Genomic DNA, 16,691 nt, shown 5'->3' with positions numbered 1-16,691 from the left:
GTTACCCAGAAGGGGCAATCGGTCTTTAATCTATTCCAAACGTTGTAAAATAAGCAAGAGCTGTGCGTTTTCAGTATGGTAAGAATCTTTCTTCTTGTGTATTTTGTTTTTCCAGTGGTTGCAAGGACGAAATACACCTCCAGTGAGTTTTCTTTTCGGTTTAAGCAAGAAGGATATGTCTGTTCACCGCTGAATCGGGGTGTGGTGGCCAAAATTCGGTGTAGCGAGATAGTGGGCATGTAGAATGAATAGTGATTAAANAGAAATTAGCTGGATTTGAGTCTTTTAGAAAGGACTCGAGTCCGGACTCATCAAAAATCATTTATTTTTCCTAGAATTTCGCAAGATGCGTCTTTTTGCTATATATAGTACAGTAAAAGATTCGAGTCCGGCAAGAAATCAAAATATCAAAAGACTCGTTCAAGTTTGACTTTTACCGGACTCGCCCTAGCACTAGTCATTAGTACCATCAGTACCATCAGAAAGGCGCCATAGGGGCCAGATTATCGTGATTTCTTTTCACCTTGAGGCCATCTACGAGTATTGTTTGGAATTGGTCCCGATCCTTGATAGCCCTCAATAAGAATAATCAAGATTTACATTATCAATGTTTCAAGTTAGAGGGCTTCTTAATTCAGTTTTATCCACACCATTCAGAATCAGTTAATTTCACTTACTTCGTGATTCTCGCTTACATTTTAGCCCAGAGCATGACAGATAGAGTTTGGCAGGCAAAGACAAAAATTGAAACGGAAACAAATCACCTTGATTAAAAGAGTTAAATTGTTCATTTTCCTCCCCAACCTTTCCCAAGGAAACTTTTTGACGCTTACCACATCCACAGATGAAGAACCGATGTGATAAGAACTACAACACTGCCTACCGAAAAAGTGCTTCAAAGGGGGTCCAGATTCTTTCTACTATTCGACATTGAGTGAATTCGATGGACATCAAGATCTTGAACAATATTAAAGCCGGTTTTGTCTTCCACAGAAGCCCTGTCCTTTGTAACCTTTTGCCAGTAGCTCTCCGACAATTCTACGATTTAGATGAACCTTTGCTAAGTTTTACACGCAATCTTGATCGATTTTTGCAATCAATACCTGACCTACCTTACGTTCAAGTATGATTTATAGCGGCAAATTCAAACTGATTAGCGACTAAACTTTTTTTTTTCAAAGTAGGTATTGCTCCTCTTGAGCAAAGTATTTAATTCTTTCATGATTTTTTCTTGAAAGAGTCTGATATCTTATAGTCTATTTTCGTGTTTCTACGTTAGTTTGTCCGCACATAGACGAAGCAGAGGGCGCTGTCTCCGCTCAATGAAAAGGGCTATGGAATTGTATTTGGACAATGTGATGGCTAGCTTTTGTTGGATCAAGCAAGGTGTACTTAAGACCATCTTTGAGACCCTTAATGACAGAAACAAATCCCCTTGATTAAATGAGTGGATTTTTTTATTTTACTCCCCAACCTTTCCCAAGGAAACTCTTGGACGCTAACCACGCCCACGGATGGAGAACTAATATCTGAAAATAAATCCTGTTTTCTTCTACTCGCCTCCTTAAGAAAATATTGACGAAATTTATATCAAAACAAAGCTAGAGAAAGCAAGCACGCTTAACGCCAAAAATAAGGTTGCATGGCCACAATTTGGCAGAGCAAGTTTGAATTTATTAGATGTCAAAAGGGTTGTTGTCTGGAAGGCATCAAGAAAATCAGAACAAGCAATGTCAGATTGTGGCCCTTATCCTCCTGCAACTGGTTGTAAACCTGGCATTCTGTTTCGTTTTTGAGAAACTTCCTTAAAACAATACCATGCTGCAAACCAACGGGACGGTTGTCGTTCCTAAATAAAGATAACTGATTACAGTTATAATTACTTCGGCCATAATCAGCAATTCATTACGTAACCATTACCAAAAAATTTATGGTCTCTAGATGACCTAAATTTCAAGGTGTTTCATCCCATTAAGACCATACTTATCCCAATCAATGCTTTTTTTGGTTTGAAACAGTCCTAAACTTTGAAGTTTTCTTGTCAATATGTTACACTAATGAGCATTGATATTCAAGCTTAACATAATTTGTTGGTTTTAATGTTTCAAGGAGTCAAGATTTTGACGAGGAAAATTTGCCTTGTCTATAACACTGCAATTTTTTATCTTGATCTTATTTCCTCTTTAATTGATCTTAATAAATTGAAATGCTTAATTTACTAGCCATGATTATTTGCTTAGCACATTTATTACTTACATTATTGGCTACGATTTTTTGCCAAGATGTTCACCAAGAGTATGGAAATGAATAATTGGACAATATGTTCATTCCAAAGTTTTAACTACCCCATTTCTAACACAGTTTCAAACTAATGGAGATAACATATCTAATGGTATTTAGAAATTTTCAACTTGATGGCCGAAGGACAAATTGAAAAAGTCAAAAACGATATATTTTTCATGAGTTTACGTAATGCTGTACCGTATTGGAATGCTTTATTCATCAGGGTATCATAAATTAGGTTACATTGCAATATCTTGGTTTTTTTCTTTTGAAAAATAATCGTTGATAGCATTAAATTTTATATTTGCAGTATTGTCCGGAAATTCAACCTCTTTTTAATACGATTTTAGTATCAGGACAAATTATTTTGCCCTTTCCTGGAGTAAATATGTTTCACTGTGTGGGCCATTTAAATCTGCCGAAGCTTTGAAACTCCAGCACTCATGATTGATTCGTCAAAAGTGAAAATGTTAGTTTTAGGGATCCAACTATACTCCTTGAGAGTTTGGGCATCAAAAATGGCGGCCCCTGCTCAATTTTCCGTCACAGAATCTCCCTGTCTGACCAATATGGCAGTTCAAGGAATGCAATTATGATTGGGGAAAAAGCCGTTAGAACCCAAATTGGCAAAACCATCGCTTTTTTCGGGACCTTTTCTAAACTTTTTGGTTGCTCATAGTCCCATAGTCGTAATTTAAGTCAACCAAAGCTTTTCTGATGCTCCATATAATTTGTATGGGAGACTTATTTTTAGGGTCAGAAATCTTGAAATTTTGCTTTTCATCGTGGCTTCGAATTATAACTAGTTGTTTGTTCCAGAATTTTGTGAAGGAGAATTGAGGTGGAGCCGCCATTTTTCTATCTAAACCGCAAAGGAGAAAAATAGCCTACTCCCTTCAAATTACCAGTTTCACCTTGGACGAACCAATCAGGAGTTATGTATGAAGCTTCAAAGTGGCGGCAGACTAAATGGCCCACTCAACTTCGAGCTCCTGACACAATTTTTTCTATTCATTGGATTTCTTCAGAGAATGGTCCAAGTCAGTCTTGATTTGTTGGGGTTTGCTTTTTACAACCTTTTCTAACCACCTCTTGGAATGGAATGCCCAATGCTATTTCTTTTATTTTTTTGGTTTGTTTTTTCACCTTCTTTTCTAACCGCTACAGGGAATGTAATCCCCATTACTATCAAAATGAAAGGTTATAATTCGTCTATTCATTACCTTTCAATCTTTATATGATATTTGGTCTACCAACGAATTTGAGTTGGCAGACCGAGCTAGTCCTTGAATGTAGTGTTGATCTGGAATCATATCTAAAAATTTGTCCAAGTCTGACTTGAAAGATGCAACCGGATCAACAAGGCTTTCGTATTCCCTACGAATATTAGAGGGAAGCACGTTAAATAATGAAGGAGCCCGAGAAAGAAGAGAAGNTTGTAACTAGCCTGGATTCTCGAGGGCTTGAAGGTGCTCTCGAAACGCACATTAAGCCTCTGCGGTCACTAGAATTGACCCTAAATCCTTGGTTGGGACAAAGCTCATGGATTATTTTGAAGACGTACAGTATCAGATACCTTTCGTACCATCTCTGAATACTGTACAGTCCCAACTTTTTTAGTATCTCTTAATATGAGAGCTCTCTTTATCCTGTGATGTAAACAATGACATGAAAAATTGTATTTCGTCTATATCCGTCAATACATAGATTCACCATATATGATAAGAGCCCTTAAAAATGATTGCATTAGCCTAATTTAGTTTTCAAAAATGGTAATAAGTTTTTGGCCGGTTTTGACTCCAACAAAGGACTCGAGTCATCCTTTACAAAAATTGGAAAATGTAAAGGCTGTACTCGCCCCAGCATTCTGCATAGCCATTAAAAGTGCGAAAAATATGGTTAGTGACAAAGTGAACGGACGTTGAGGCATCTGAACTTTGCAATATATTGGCTAAACAAAATATGCAAACATCAACTAATTAATCAACTAACTAAATGACGTTTATAGGCCAATATTACTTGTCTGTTGGCGTTTAGAACAATCAAACGACTAGCTTTTGAAATACGTCTCTCTTGGCTTTAAATTATCGTCGGCATCTAAGCCCTTCCCATTTGCCATTGCAAAATAACTTTAGCTAAGAAATGAAGCAACACGAACATACTTACATACACAACATTGTCCAAACCCCAAAGCGCAGACACCAGAGCGAATCCCTCCTTTGGTGGAGCACTCGTCAGTTGTGTAGCAAGTTCCGATTTTGCCATCGTTTCCAGTGCATGGATCATTTTGAAATCTGGAAAACCTTCTTGGTCTTGATTTGCACTAATTTCCAATCTGCAAAGTTTGAACATACCTTACAACGGAAAAGATTGGCACTGAAAATGAAAGCAATACATCAAGTAAAAGAACGCTCTGGTTTATCGTTTCATTTGTAAATCCTGCCGATTATTTCATTCGATAACAAGCTTGCAATTGCATGCTTGTACGTCAGACTCAAAATTAGTCACCACTCTGGTGTCCTTTTTCTTTTTCTTTCTCTATCAAATTCCTTTTCCTCTCAGAGCGTTACTCTATTCTCTCTGAAGAGAATAATATCAGATGTTTACGAAAGTAATTAAACACTTGAAATGGATTGAATAATTCCTAGCTAGCTGTCAATTCAAGGATTGCCACGATCGATCATATGATGATCAAATAAGCCAATAAACCATGGTCCACTCAAAGAAACAATTCGTGCATTGCATTATTTTGGTATTATGTCCGGCAAAGGATCAAACTTACGGAGCTTCCCAGTTCGATTGAGTCGTTCCATATCAGGCAAGGTTGGCGTCGAGTTCGATCTTGCCAATTGCAACAAAATCATTGTCAATAGAAGCACCATTTTGCTCATACTCTTAAGTTTTGATTGGAGTAACGCCATCTCTGTAACCACAACGAATTCTTCCTCGAGCAACAACTAACTTGTTCACTTCGAGTTCTCAGATTTTTTCCGACTGCCTTTCAATTGGGTAAATTTTCATTGAAAGTGCGATTCCTCACAATCTGACCACAGTTTGGCCGCTGGATTGATCAAGTATCGTACCGTTGAAAACCCTCCCTGATGAGCCAAAGCACGGGATATAGCAGGTGATACCGCCTACATCGCGTTCGGACGATTTTCCCCACCAACATTTTTGCTGCCTGTTTCAGCAGGTTAAGGCAGGGTAGAAGTGCGAGACTTAAGAAACCGAAGAGTAGCGTTATTTCTGTCACATACCGTGGTAGAAATTTATGGTGATGTAATTAAGGGCTGAAAATTTGATTCAAAGGGTATCAAACTTTGGAATGTTTACCCTGATATGAAAAGTTACTCCTATGAGAGACATCAAGTCGCATTCCAACACATTGAGCCGGACACAATGACCGAGCCAAATCTTGAGCAATGTCGAAACTAAGGCCCCTCCCCCAATGCTCCACTTTTTTAAACTTCTTTACCGCTACCTGGAATGAATCCCAAGCAGAACAAAATGAAAGAGTTAAAAAGCTTACCTACCTTTCAATTCAATCATGTCTGATCCACCAACGAATTAGTCCTTGAATGCAGGGTTGATTGGGATTTTTTAGTCAGAAAGTGGTCCAAGTCTGACTTAAATCCTGCTACTGGATCGACACCTACATGCTCCCTGCGATTATTTGAGGAAAGCAAATTGTACAATGAAGATGCTTGAGAAACAAGAGTTCATTGCTCAGAACCCAATTTTTATTTCACCAACAAAATTTAGGGCGTAAACTGATACAGGTCATGACTCATACTAGATAAAGCTACACACCCTGGGCATATGTACACAAATTTGAACGTTTATCAAAACCATTTGAAAACTGTTATCTGTCTGCTAAATTATTTCTGAGGCATGTTTATGTGCACAGCTTTATAAAGGGCAAATTGTATGCAGTATCTGCGTCTAAATGTGTAACAGTTAAATTTGCATATTTCATTCAAAGAAACGAAAATTTCGTATGGTCTCAAAGCACTTTTTTGGCAGGTGATCAAATCAACAACTCTTTCCCACTATGTGTTCCCGGCCAAAAGCCTTCTGGTACTGTTTTGAGCGATTGCATCGGATTTGCATCTTAACGCATTTTGGACATTACCCCCAGCCTGAAAGAGGGGTGGCCCTCATCTCCCAAGGCCAGTAGGGTATATTGCTCGTACACGTTGATCTTCAAAAGATCAGTGAATTGAACATAATACGCGCTTCAAAATGGATGGAAATGGAAGCTGAACTTCCACCTGGACTAAAGTTGAAAAGGAACCCAATACCATATGGGTTACCTCATGTTCGACGTTGTTCGCTTGCAAACTCCCATAACACTAAATGTTTGTGTTTTCTGGAAAATTAGTCTCGTGGCTAAGCACCACTTTGAAAGGATTACACATAATCAACTAGGGCCGATATTCGATGTGTGCAATTTTCTCATTTTGACGATCCCAAATATGTGACTGAAAAAAACCCTTGGTATTAACTCTCTGAGGGACTTTGAGCGGTTTAGTGCAAAATGAAAGGCACTCTGTCCCTACCTCGTCGAAGAACGGTATCTTGAACTTGAGGTTAATCTATGGATTGATATCTGTCGGATCATCGTTCAACCTTGATTTAGCTGGTTTTTCTGTTAAGATCATGATTCTGTACCATAGCCAATGTCCCGGTCAATTGATCTTGACTTGTTCGAGTCACCGATTTTTCCTTTCTTTTCATCATTTTCAGCAAGTACTAATGAATGTTCTATATTGACGCCATGATTCCAGCACCCAATTATTTCGCAATTCACTATTGAAGGGTAGGGTTTTTAATTTTTTTCAATAGAAAATCAATAATTCCCTGGTTGGCATATGCTATCCAACATAAAAAACTGGAACACTTATTGGATGGTAAAGCTTTAGAGAATTAAAATGGCATATGTCTAAGTATTAATTATCTGCCTTGGTAGTTCATGCTTGTTGGGGCGGCAAATCCGATAGCGACAGAAATGAGAAAGTATCACCGTCTGGCGGATCAGGACTGACAAGCATTCCCAATGTAATGTTCTTTCCATTCTTTTGCTTTCAATCTTTTGACAAATTGGAAGAAAACGCTTGAGAAGTGAAATGTCACAGTAGGGGTCCGACGAACATTACTGGCAACAGATCATTTTCCTCGAAATTCCCTTAATTTTGGCACAATGCGTGAACCAATTGTTACGGTTTCCTGTTCAATGAAGCACATGGCAGCTTTATAAAGATGATAATCCATTATGACCGAGAAAACTTGCGACTTTGGCACCCATGATGACTCACTGACGTGACGCTTACCGTTGGATTACGTTTATGAAGATCTAATCCACGGGCTGCCCTACTTTGAATTGAGCGAGACCCAAAATCGTTCGTTGGTCACGCTAAGTTTAGCTTTCTTTTCAGGTGAGAACCATTAAAGTTGCATGCAATCCGTTGACAAATCCTCGCTTATCCCTTGCAGGTACAACGAATGGGTTGCTTCAAGATGAAAATAAATCACGATAATCTGGCCGTTATAGCGCTCCATCTACGTCATATTGTTCGGCCATCTAAGAGTCAAGCTCAGTGTGACAAAAAGTGGCGGGTCAATTACAAAGAGGCCAGTATGGCTGTGCGTCTTGGAGGGCAAGCCCATGCCCAAGAAATGCAAACACTATTGCTCTCTTTTTTTTTTAAATCCATTGCAGGTTTTAGTTATTCCAATATCTGGATTGGAAAGAAAATCGCAATTCAATTCATTCACTACGAAATATTCGTTGAAAACAAGTACCAATTGACCAATTGAAACAGTGAAATTCAAGAAAATTTAGTCATGGAAGCTGAATTTTACCATACCTTCAAAACCTACACGATAGAAACACTGAAGGTAAAAAATAAGTATGCTGCAAACAAAAGAAGTCCTCATTTGTTTCAGATTTCCAATTATGAGAAAGAGCACTAGCAATTAATTTATGCGACAATTTGCTTTTGGTAACTACGGCTGACAGTGAAATGTCAGGATTGATTTCGAAAGTTTCTAAACCGACATGATTATCATCACCAAAGGAAACATACTCAAACATGAAAAACGACACGAATGATAGAAAATTCCTGCAAACTTTCTTAATTTGAAGCAATGTCATTGTATAAACAAATTTGCATTTTCAAAGATATTTGCCAAAAAAGATCAAGTCGGGGTAGTCAAAAACATGTTTAGTATGCTTCTTAAATGGGAAGAAAACAAATTGCTTGATTTACTTTGGCAAAAATACCTATAAACAATACATACAAGAAAACCATTTAACCAGCTAATTGATTCGTTCGTTTTTGCCCCATCACATAGGTTTTGAAAAAACAGATTTTATGATTTCTCTTCAATCGTTCAGTTTTTGAGCCTAGCAGATTGAATGGCTGTATATATAGCAATATTGCCATATGGATATTGAATTAAACTTGAACAAACTTTCTCCAAAGATGATCGATCGCTACCTGCTGTCCAAATAAAATCATTCAGCATTTCGCAATGAACACTAAAACCCAGAATGAAAAAAAAAACAGTTCAGAAGTTTTAAAAATGGTCATTAGTCACCATTTCTAAGTTTTTTCAAAAGAAAAAACACTATCGTAATCTACTTGTTCTTTTTAAGACAAGAGAACATTGTCATTGGTGTTATTATCTGGCTATTAGCTAGTAGAGAGGTCATTTTCGTAGCCATTATTCAAAGTATGTACAGATTGTTTCACCGTTTGAGATACTTAGGTTTTAAAGGTGAATTGTTACACAGAACATCTCCATTGCTCGTAGGTCATTCAGTCTGCTTCATGCTACTTTGAAGTGCAAAGCAGATACATATCAGGATACAGTACACATGAACCCACGGGTACATATACGAATCTGGTTATTCAAGACACCCCCCATTAAGGTTTGATTCCCATTGATACAAATTGCACTTTTTGGGTCACTTGGAGGAAACGCTTCGTATCCCAACGTCATTCTTCTCGTATCAACATCCTGAGACGCCAAAAGGCGCATTCCTTTAACATTCTTCTTTTTCTCCCGGTGCAATATGCCTTTAAGTCGGATCAAGTGAGGCTTGCTTAATTAAAAGCATTTGCTCACAAAAGTGCTTTATGAAAAATTTCCTAGGTTCTGATTGAAGAGCGAAAGAGGAGAGAGAGGCCACTTTTTCCCCTCCGTATGGTTGACTGTGGTTTTTTTGTGCTACGTCATGCTCCTCAAAACTGAAAGCTGCCAAACGAACGAAACCAAGTGACAAAAATCCACTTGAAATGGCTAAAAATAGATCGTGGGGGTTCTCTTACTTGATACAAGACGATAAGATTTTGATTGTCAGCATTGATCATTTACTCATCCTGTGACATTTATAACTGTAATGGAAATGAGCAAACCTCAAAGTAACCCTCGACGAATAGCCAAGTTTATGTTACTTTTGTTGTGGACAATGAGCCAATTTAAATCGAAACAATTCGACTCTTAGCCATTTTTCTCGCAAATCCTCATCCCTATTACTTTATTATCGCCCATTGAATGTTTATGTAAAGCAACAGACTCATCTGGTAATTTGAACACCACAAAGATGCTTGGACTCGGCTAACAGGGATCAAACCTAGGAGAAAACAAACAAAAAAGTCGAGAACTCCTATTACCCAGTCACTCAAATAAGTGTCGACCTAATTCGAAAAGCGAATGGTATCAGTGAGCATCGGATATAACCAAGCAGTTCAAGAACGGAAAAAGGATGAAGGCGGCTTACTACACTACAGAATGAAAACGATATTGAAATCCAGGTGATGAGGGATTGAACAGTGCTGGGAGCGAGTCGGCAAGATTTGAGTCAAAGTATATTGTAGTAAATTGAACGAAAAGGCTAATATGCGAAAGAAATCGCCTCAACACTACGATCTAATCAAATCCTCAAACCGGATCATCTTAGTTTTCCATTCCTAGTGTTAAATGCCGCACACTTATAGTGTTACATTGATTTGACAATTTCTACAACATAATTGATCACAAGCATTAGACTGTCATACTCTTGTTTTCGTCGTTGATTCTTTGTCCATATCTTTATTAGTTCTTGATACTGATTAATGCAAACCAATTTTCTAGTGACAATTTCCTCGACATAAAAAGGCATGTAGAAATAAAAATTCAATGTCAAATGATCTTATGTTCATGGCATAAAGTGTTAGTCATATCGTATTTCCTGCAAGGATCATTGACCCAATAATGTATGTTAGCAGGTTCTTGAAAATCAGAGAATCTGACATTTTTACGTGGAACCGTTCCAATCAAGAATTAAAGCGGACTGACTATTTTACTATCGCACTACTTGAGTCAAAAATTCTCCCATGGGAACATGGCAAGGGGACTAATCTATATAAAAGAAAATCAAACGTAATAATCATATTATCAATTAGTTGGAGAACTTACATTGCCAAATAAAGAAAAGATGGGATAATGGATAGGCAAAACAAGTGATATGATAAATATGATGGACTTATGAATAGTACGGGACATAGGACAATACGATTAATTATAATTAAAAACCACCTGTTAAAAAATAAACAACTAGACATAATGGTGGGAGAGGGAAAAAATGGATGGGTTAGCCAATTGAAGTAGGAGTAATAATATTACGTTGGAAGTTTAACATAACAAATAGCAGGATATATTAGGAAGTGCGCCGAATATCCAAAGCAACCACAGAATCCAGCTTCACTATATTTTACATTTATGAATTGGAACATCACAATTCAAATTCGGTTTCAGGCAAAAGCATCAAAAAAATGTCACCAATATAAGAAGGATAACTATCATATCATTATAGAAAGCATATGAAAAAATTTAGGAACAATATGTAGCTAACAGAGCTACAAAGATCGACCTACTTATCATAGGTTTGACGGCAATGCAGAGTGAGATTCCATAGTTGCATCATAAAAAAAAAGGCCACAATGCACTAAAATCACTTAAAAATTTGATCATAATCGAATGAAAACAATTTGTATACAAACATATATATTTTTAGCAAAAAAAATAATTGACAGATCGATTAGTATATAAGACTACTTCCTATAATCAACAGAAACATTTACAGGATATTTTCTCAAATAATTAGTACATCAGACATGCAAAAGCTCATATATATTAAGTATATACATGCCTATGTGAAAGAAAAATACTCGAATCAGGTTACAAGAATTAATTTACGGAAAACATATATATTTGTTACAAATAGCTTTGCCCAAAATAATTGAGACATTCAAATAACTATCACTACAAGTTAGGGCTAACTTGGAGCAGAGGGAGGGTTGGTTAGATCACAAAAAGTTACCGTATTCTTGTCGAGAGTCTTGATTTAAGTATACAGGAAGACAAAGTGATACTGGAGTGAATCTAGCCAATGTTCATTTAATCTCATGAATGATGCCGATTGTGGATTGATCTGGCGAAATAGTATTCTTTCAGGTTGAACTAGCATATATGAGCGACTTCCAGCTTAATAAGTGTCGGCTTCATATTGCTTCTAGGCGAAAAGGTGACAAGCCATCCCTTCATTAAACAAGTCTAGTACTCCTGTTACACCAGGATCAACAAATCTGTCATGAATTGAGCATTTAAAGAGCGGAGTTATTAGAAAAAGTTTAGAGACGATCATATAGTAGGCAAGAATACAACATACGAATGTTGAGTCCGTGTATCAAAACACATGAACAAAACTAGCCATCACTTTAGATTATTTGGCACTTTAAAAAAAAAAACGAGTAAAATAGTACAACTGGATGACCGTATGGATATGACACAAAGGCACTTAATAACGGGATAAAATAAAGGCAATTCTGATTCCAAGTTTTTGGAAAATGAGCCGTTCAAATAGTTCTGACTATCACAGGGCATTGATCAAACCAATATAATAAATCGATATAATTGGTAGGGTTTCATTATATAAGAGACATATCTTATTTTTAGAAATATTAACTATATGGGAGACATTAAATAATGAGTGAGATGACACGAATCTAGCCACAAACCTTTGGGGCATAGACCAACATTAGAACATATTAGACCAGCAATTCATATAAGTGCGTCAAGGTATACAAATATACATTACCAACGATAAAATCACGCGAACGCCATGGGAGCTTACACCATGAGACACATGGAGTGAGATAATATAGCTACTCGGAATAGGCAAAGTCGACAACGTCCTCCAGTCGAAAAGTTTATGCATAAGAGCTATTGACAATTTATTCCTCCATAGATCAATGCCGAGTGCGCGACTGAGAGGAAAATGCTCAATTGAATTCCATCTTCATGTATCAAAAGCAACTATCAATTAGAAAGAGGTAACACAAACTGAAACGTCTCTCTAGAGATAGGTTTCAGAGAGAAGCATATCCCCACAATAAGAGGCATATCCACTTACTGAACGTCTCTCCAAGCGTTCTATAAAGATTTATCATCAAGCATTAGCATTATTAACCACAAAGCCAATAATACCAAAATACTCATGAGTTCATGACTAGAGACAGGAAATTATATTTTATGTTCAAATAATAGAAAATATTTTTAAAATATATGTTTGTTTATGGGAATCCAACCAAAATTTGTCTTTTTGAAGAATATTTTAATAATAAATATTTACTTTTGTTCTATGTCAATTATTATAAAATAAGGGTTCTGCCCCAAATTAAGCCAATCATAAACAAAAACATATAATGAGCCCAAACTCTATAAATGCAGTATGAAACCACTACGATTTGTGCACTCAACTGGGAAAATGGAACCTACCAAAACGTCATAACCCAAGCAAAATATGGCTAAGAAAGAACGTGAACGAAGGGACGAACGCACATCCGCTTTAAAGATTCATTGATCAACAAAAAATCTAATGCAAAATGTCACTGCAACAAGAATCCTTTTATAGCTAGATGAGTGCAACAAAAAAATGCTGAGCCCACAATGGTCATTTTGCAAGCTTTATCTGAGATCAAGAAAAGCACATGAGCAGAAACAAAATTCTAAAAGAACAAAGAAAATCAAAATCAAGCAAATTGGAACTTTGAGATTTACTTCCAAACCAATGTCCCACGCTCTGATGCTGTTAGGAAGAAGAAATGTGCCAAAATCTTTCTACACAGAACAAATCCCAATGCAAAGTGAACAACCAACAGAGACTGAAGAGAATTATTTGAAGTATAAACCTTGAATAAACATCCTGATGGGTCATCTTTTGAGGCAAAGTATTTGGAATGAATGCACAAACGATATCATTTGCAAACATGACAAGCAGACTGGAAAGTATACATCTATGGGACTGCTCATAGAATGAGAACTAACTGATGTGCAGAACAGATATGTTAGACCAAATGTGCATTCATTGGAACTCGAACAAAGAAATCTCTCAGTCCAATATGATTGCATGCACTTTTTGAGAACCAGATGCTGTGCATTGCAAAGACTTATACAACTAGCTCTATCTCGACACTGAATGGCCAACCTATTATAGACAGCAATATCTATCTGACAGTTAATGCTTTACAAGAATTCAAGCGGGACTACATGCTCAAGGCTTGGGAATAATCTTGAAAGTATTCAATTCAAAAATGTGCCCCTTACTTGCCTGGCTCTATCCCTAGGCACAAGCTAGCAGAGACGGCTCCGCGAAACTCTTCCCTGTTTGTGAAATCACCTGATATCTAGCGGTTTTAGTCGTCTGCAAGAACTATACACTCACGACAAATTGCACATGGAAAGAACTAACTACCCCACCATACCACTATTCCCATCTCCCTGCGGTTATTTACTCAAAAAAACTTGATGTTGATGAAGAATTGTGAGTCAACATATACAGAGGATTCATGTGCCAATTAAAGAAAAAACAAAAGATTACTTCGAACAAGCAAAAATGAAACTGATCTTGTCTTTCTGCAACGAATGCCTCTCCTCACATCAAAGTATTATACACAGTGGAAACCAACAAGATTAGCCATCATAACCAATCTAGTCGAGCTATACAAATGTTCAGATTAAGGTTGAGGAGATACCTGGAGAAAAAAAAAAAGAATGGCAAAATTGAGAGCAAAGTAGGACAAAAATCAATGGAGAGAAAAACAAAACAGTGATAGATCAAAGAAGATTCTTGTTTACACAATAGAGCAGGGAAATTGAACCATACCGACTGATGGGAATGGTATCCAACTAAGAAGATGTTGCAAAATCATTGAAAATACTGTCGCGGAGCACAAGTTGCTGATGTGAGAGCGAACTCAAACATTCCTCAAGATAGACATTTTGTGAAGTGACAAAAGTCCCAAAATGACAATGACTGAAGAAAAACATCAACAAAATTAATTGTCACTCAATGTTACACAATTGGCAGCAAGACTCAGCAGGAAACTAAATCTAACCTCTATGTCAATCCTAAAATATACAATGGTACAAAATGTCATTAATAACACACATTAAATGGAAACAAAATATTTGAGCCTTTTTTAATTTCAACAAATTTTTTTAGACCAACATTGACAAAAATGAAATGAAATAGTGTCCTTAAAAAAGCAAGATTAATTTTGCCAAAGGATCTATTATACATGACATACCAAAATGATTGTATAAAGTGATTCTTAGGGACTGAACAATAAATAAACTTGCTTTTCCATTGTAAAAAGTATTACTTTCGAAATGTTAGGAAAGACTCATTTGTGTTATATTAGAATTTGTATTTATTACTTATTCAGTTTTTTCGTTAAAGTGAGTGGAACTACTAGTTTGACTAAATGAAAATGTCTAGTAATATGATTCCTGAGAGATGACTTCTTTAAATTAGACTGTAACGATTTGAGAGTACCAATTCGAGATTATCTATTTATTCAACTGCGGATCCGATGCATTTCGGAACACGAATTCTTATACAAACAGATACGACTACGTTATTCCAGAGGACTGAATGAATCAACAGAGCCAACCCAACCCCGCTATTCGTACGCTTCATTTGCAAATAGTACAAAGAATCACGTAGGACGTACGGTTTACGTACCGTACGTATATTCAATGTAGCATAATCGAATACTCAGCAGAGAAACGGAGTGAGTAAAAAGCGTACGTACTTAACAGTATTGGGTTGGAGATGCGGCAACGTTTCTGTGTGCGAGATGGAACTCTCGTCATTTAAGCAGTCCCTAACGCTCTAAGGGTGGAAAGTGATCAAAACATGAAAATTACCGATTTCTGGCCTATGGTTGACCATCTTCCTTATATGATTGTGCATGAAAGAACAACGCAATCAAGGGAGTACGCCAGTGGAGGCAGGATGTCATAATTCACAACACTTTGGGGCAAAAGAAGATACGCACCAATTCAAGAAGAGAACCGATGAAGATTATTTACGATCGAAATGATGCTGAGGAAAAACCCTAATGTTTTACCCAACCGTTAACTTTTTAGTATCTCGTTGTCCAAGTAATAGTCCAGATTTAAGATGAGTTCCTTTGCTCCTCGACGTTATCTTTCCAGAGCGTAAGACTTTAGATGCTTTATAAGGTATGAATGCTTACTTTACAAAATCCAGATATTAGAAAAAAGACAGCTATGAAAAGTGACCATTTCTCTATTTTATTGCCCTTTCGCCTGCGGGATAATTAATTATCAAGAGAGTCAGCTACTGTGGGTCACAATAATTTAGCCATAAAAGAAAATAGATGACAGGATTTAAGCGCTCTTCAGAACAAAAACAGAATTTGACACCACCATGCATCGCTCTCATTATGACGTCATGAAATTTGTTTGCAACGTTAAATAGACTAACATCTATTACAATGGCAGAGGCGCGACAAAAGTTGACAATTCGTTTACTTTGATTCTGTATGCGTCTTTCCATATTGAAACAACACTCACCAAGTCTGTTTCGGTTGCCAGTGGAAGTACGAGTCTCAGATATATACGCACAATGCAACTATATGTGACAACACATCGGAGGAGTGAATTTAAGTCGGGAGAGTGGATCTATACTTGGATCCTGGCCTCCTCGTAATACACTCATATGATATAAAAAATCTGGCAGAAAATAACAGCCACACCGAACTCATAGTTACACGACCCACGTTGCCTTTCGACAGCTTTGGCGTTCTGCCTGCGTGTTCCATCTTCTCTGAAAATGCGCGCTGAGCGTATTACTCAAAACGTGCTCTTATATTCAAATCCTGGATATCCAGGGGACCATATTTCCAAATGAGCATCTCTCTCTTTTGCACAGCTGGAAACCAAAAGATTGCCTCTAACCAAATCTGTCGAGCTCATTTACAATGTTCAGATTAAGGTTGAGGAGATACCTGGAGAAAAGGGAGCAAAATTGAGAGCAAAGCTGAAAAAATCAT

At 37.1% G+C, this 16,691-nt stretch overlaps 1 long non-coding RNA gene across 1 annotated transcript; it reads right to left on the bottom strand.

The window, feature by feature from the left end:
* Positions 1 to 4,410: 4,410 nt before the first annotated feature.
* Positions 4,411 to 5,328, bottom strand: LOC131880462 (uncharacterized). Its single transcript, XR_009373263.1, has 3 exons — positions 5,066 to 5,328; positions 4,638 to 4,659; positions 4,411 to 4,577 (listed from the first exon to the last, which is right to left on the bottom strand). It is a non-coding gene; the product is annotated as an uncharacterized LOC131880462 (long non-coding RNA).
* Positions 5,329 to 16,691: the final 11,363 nt, after the last annotated feature.

This window comes from Tigriopus californicus, chromosome 5 (assembly GCF_007210705.1).
Source record: "Tigriopus californicus strain San Diego chromosome 5, Tcal_SD_v2.1, whole genome shotgun sequence".
NCBI classification, from domain to species: domain Eukaryota; kingdom Metazoa; phylum Arthropoda; class Copepoda; order Harpacticoida; family Harpacticidae; genus Tigriopus; species Tigriopus californicus.
The sequence above is the reverse complement of the archived record's forward strand: the minus strand, read 5'-3'. Positions and strand labels throughout refer to the sequence as shown.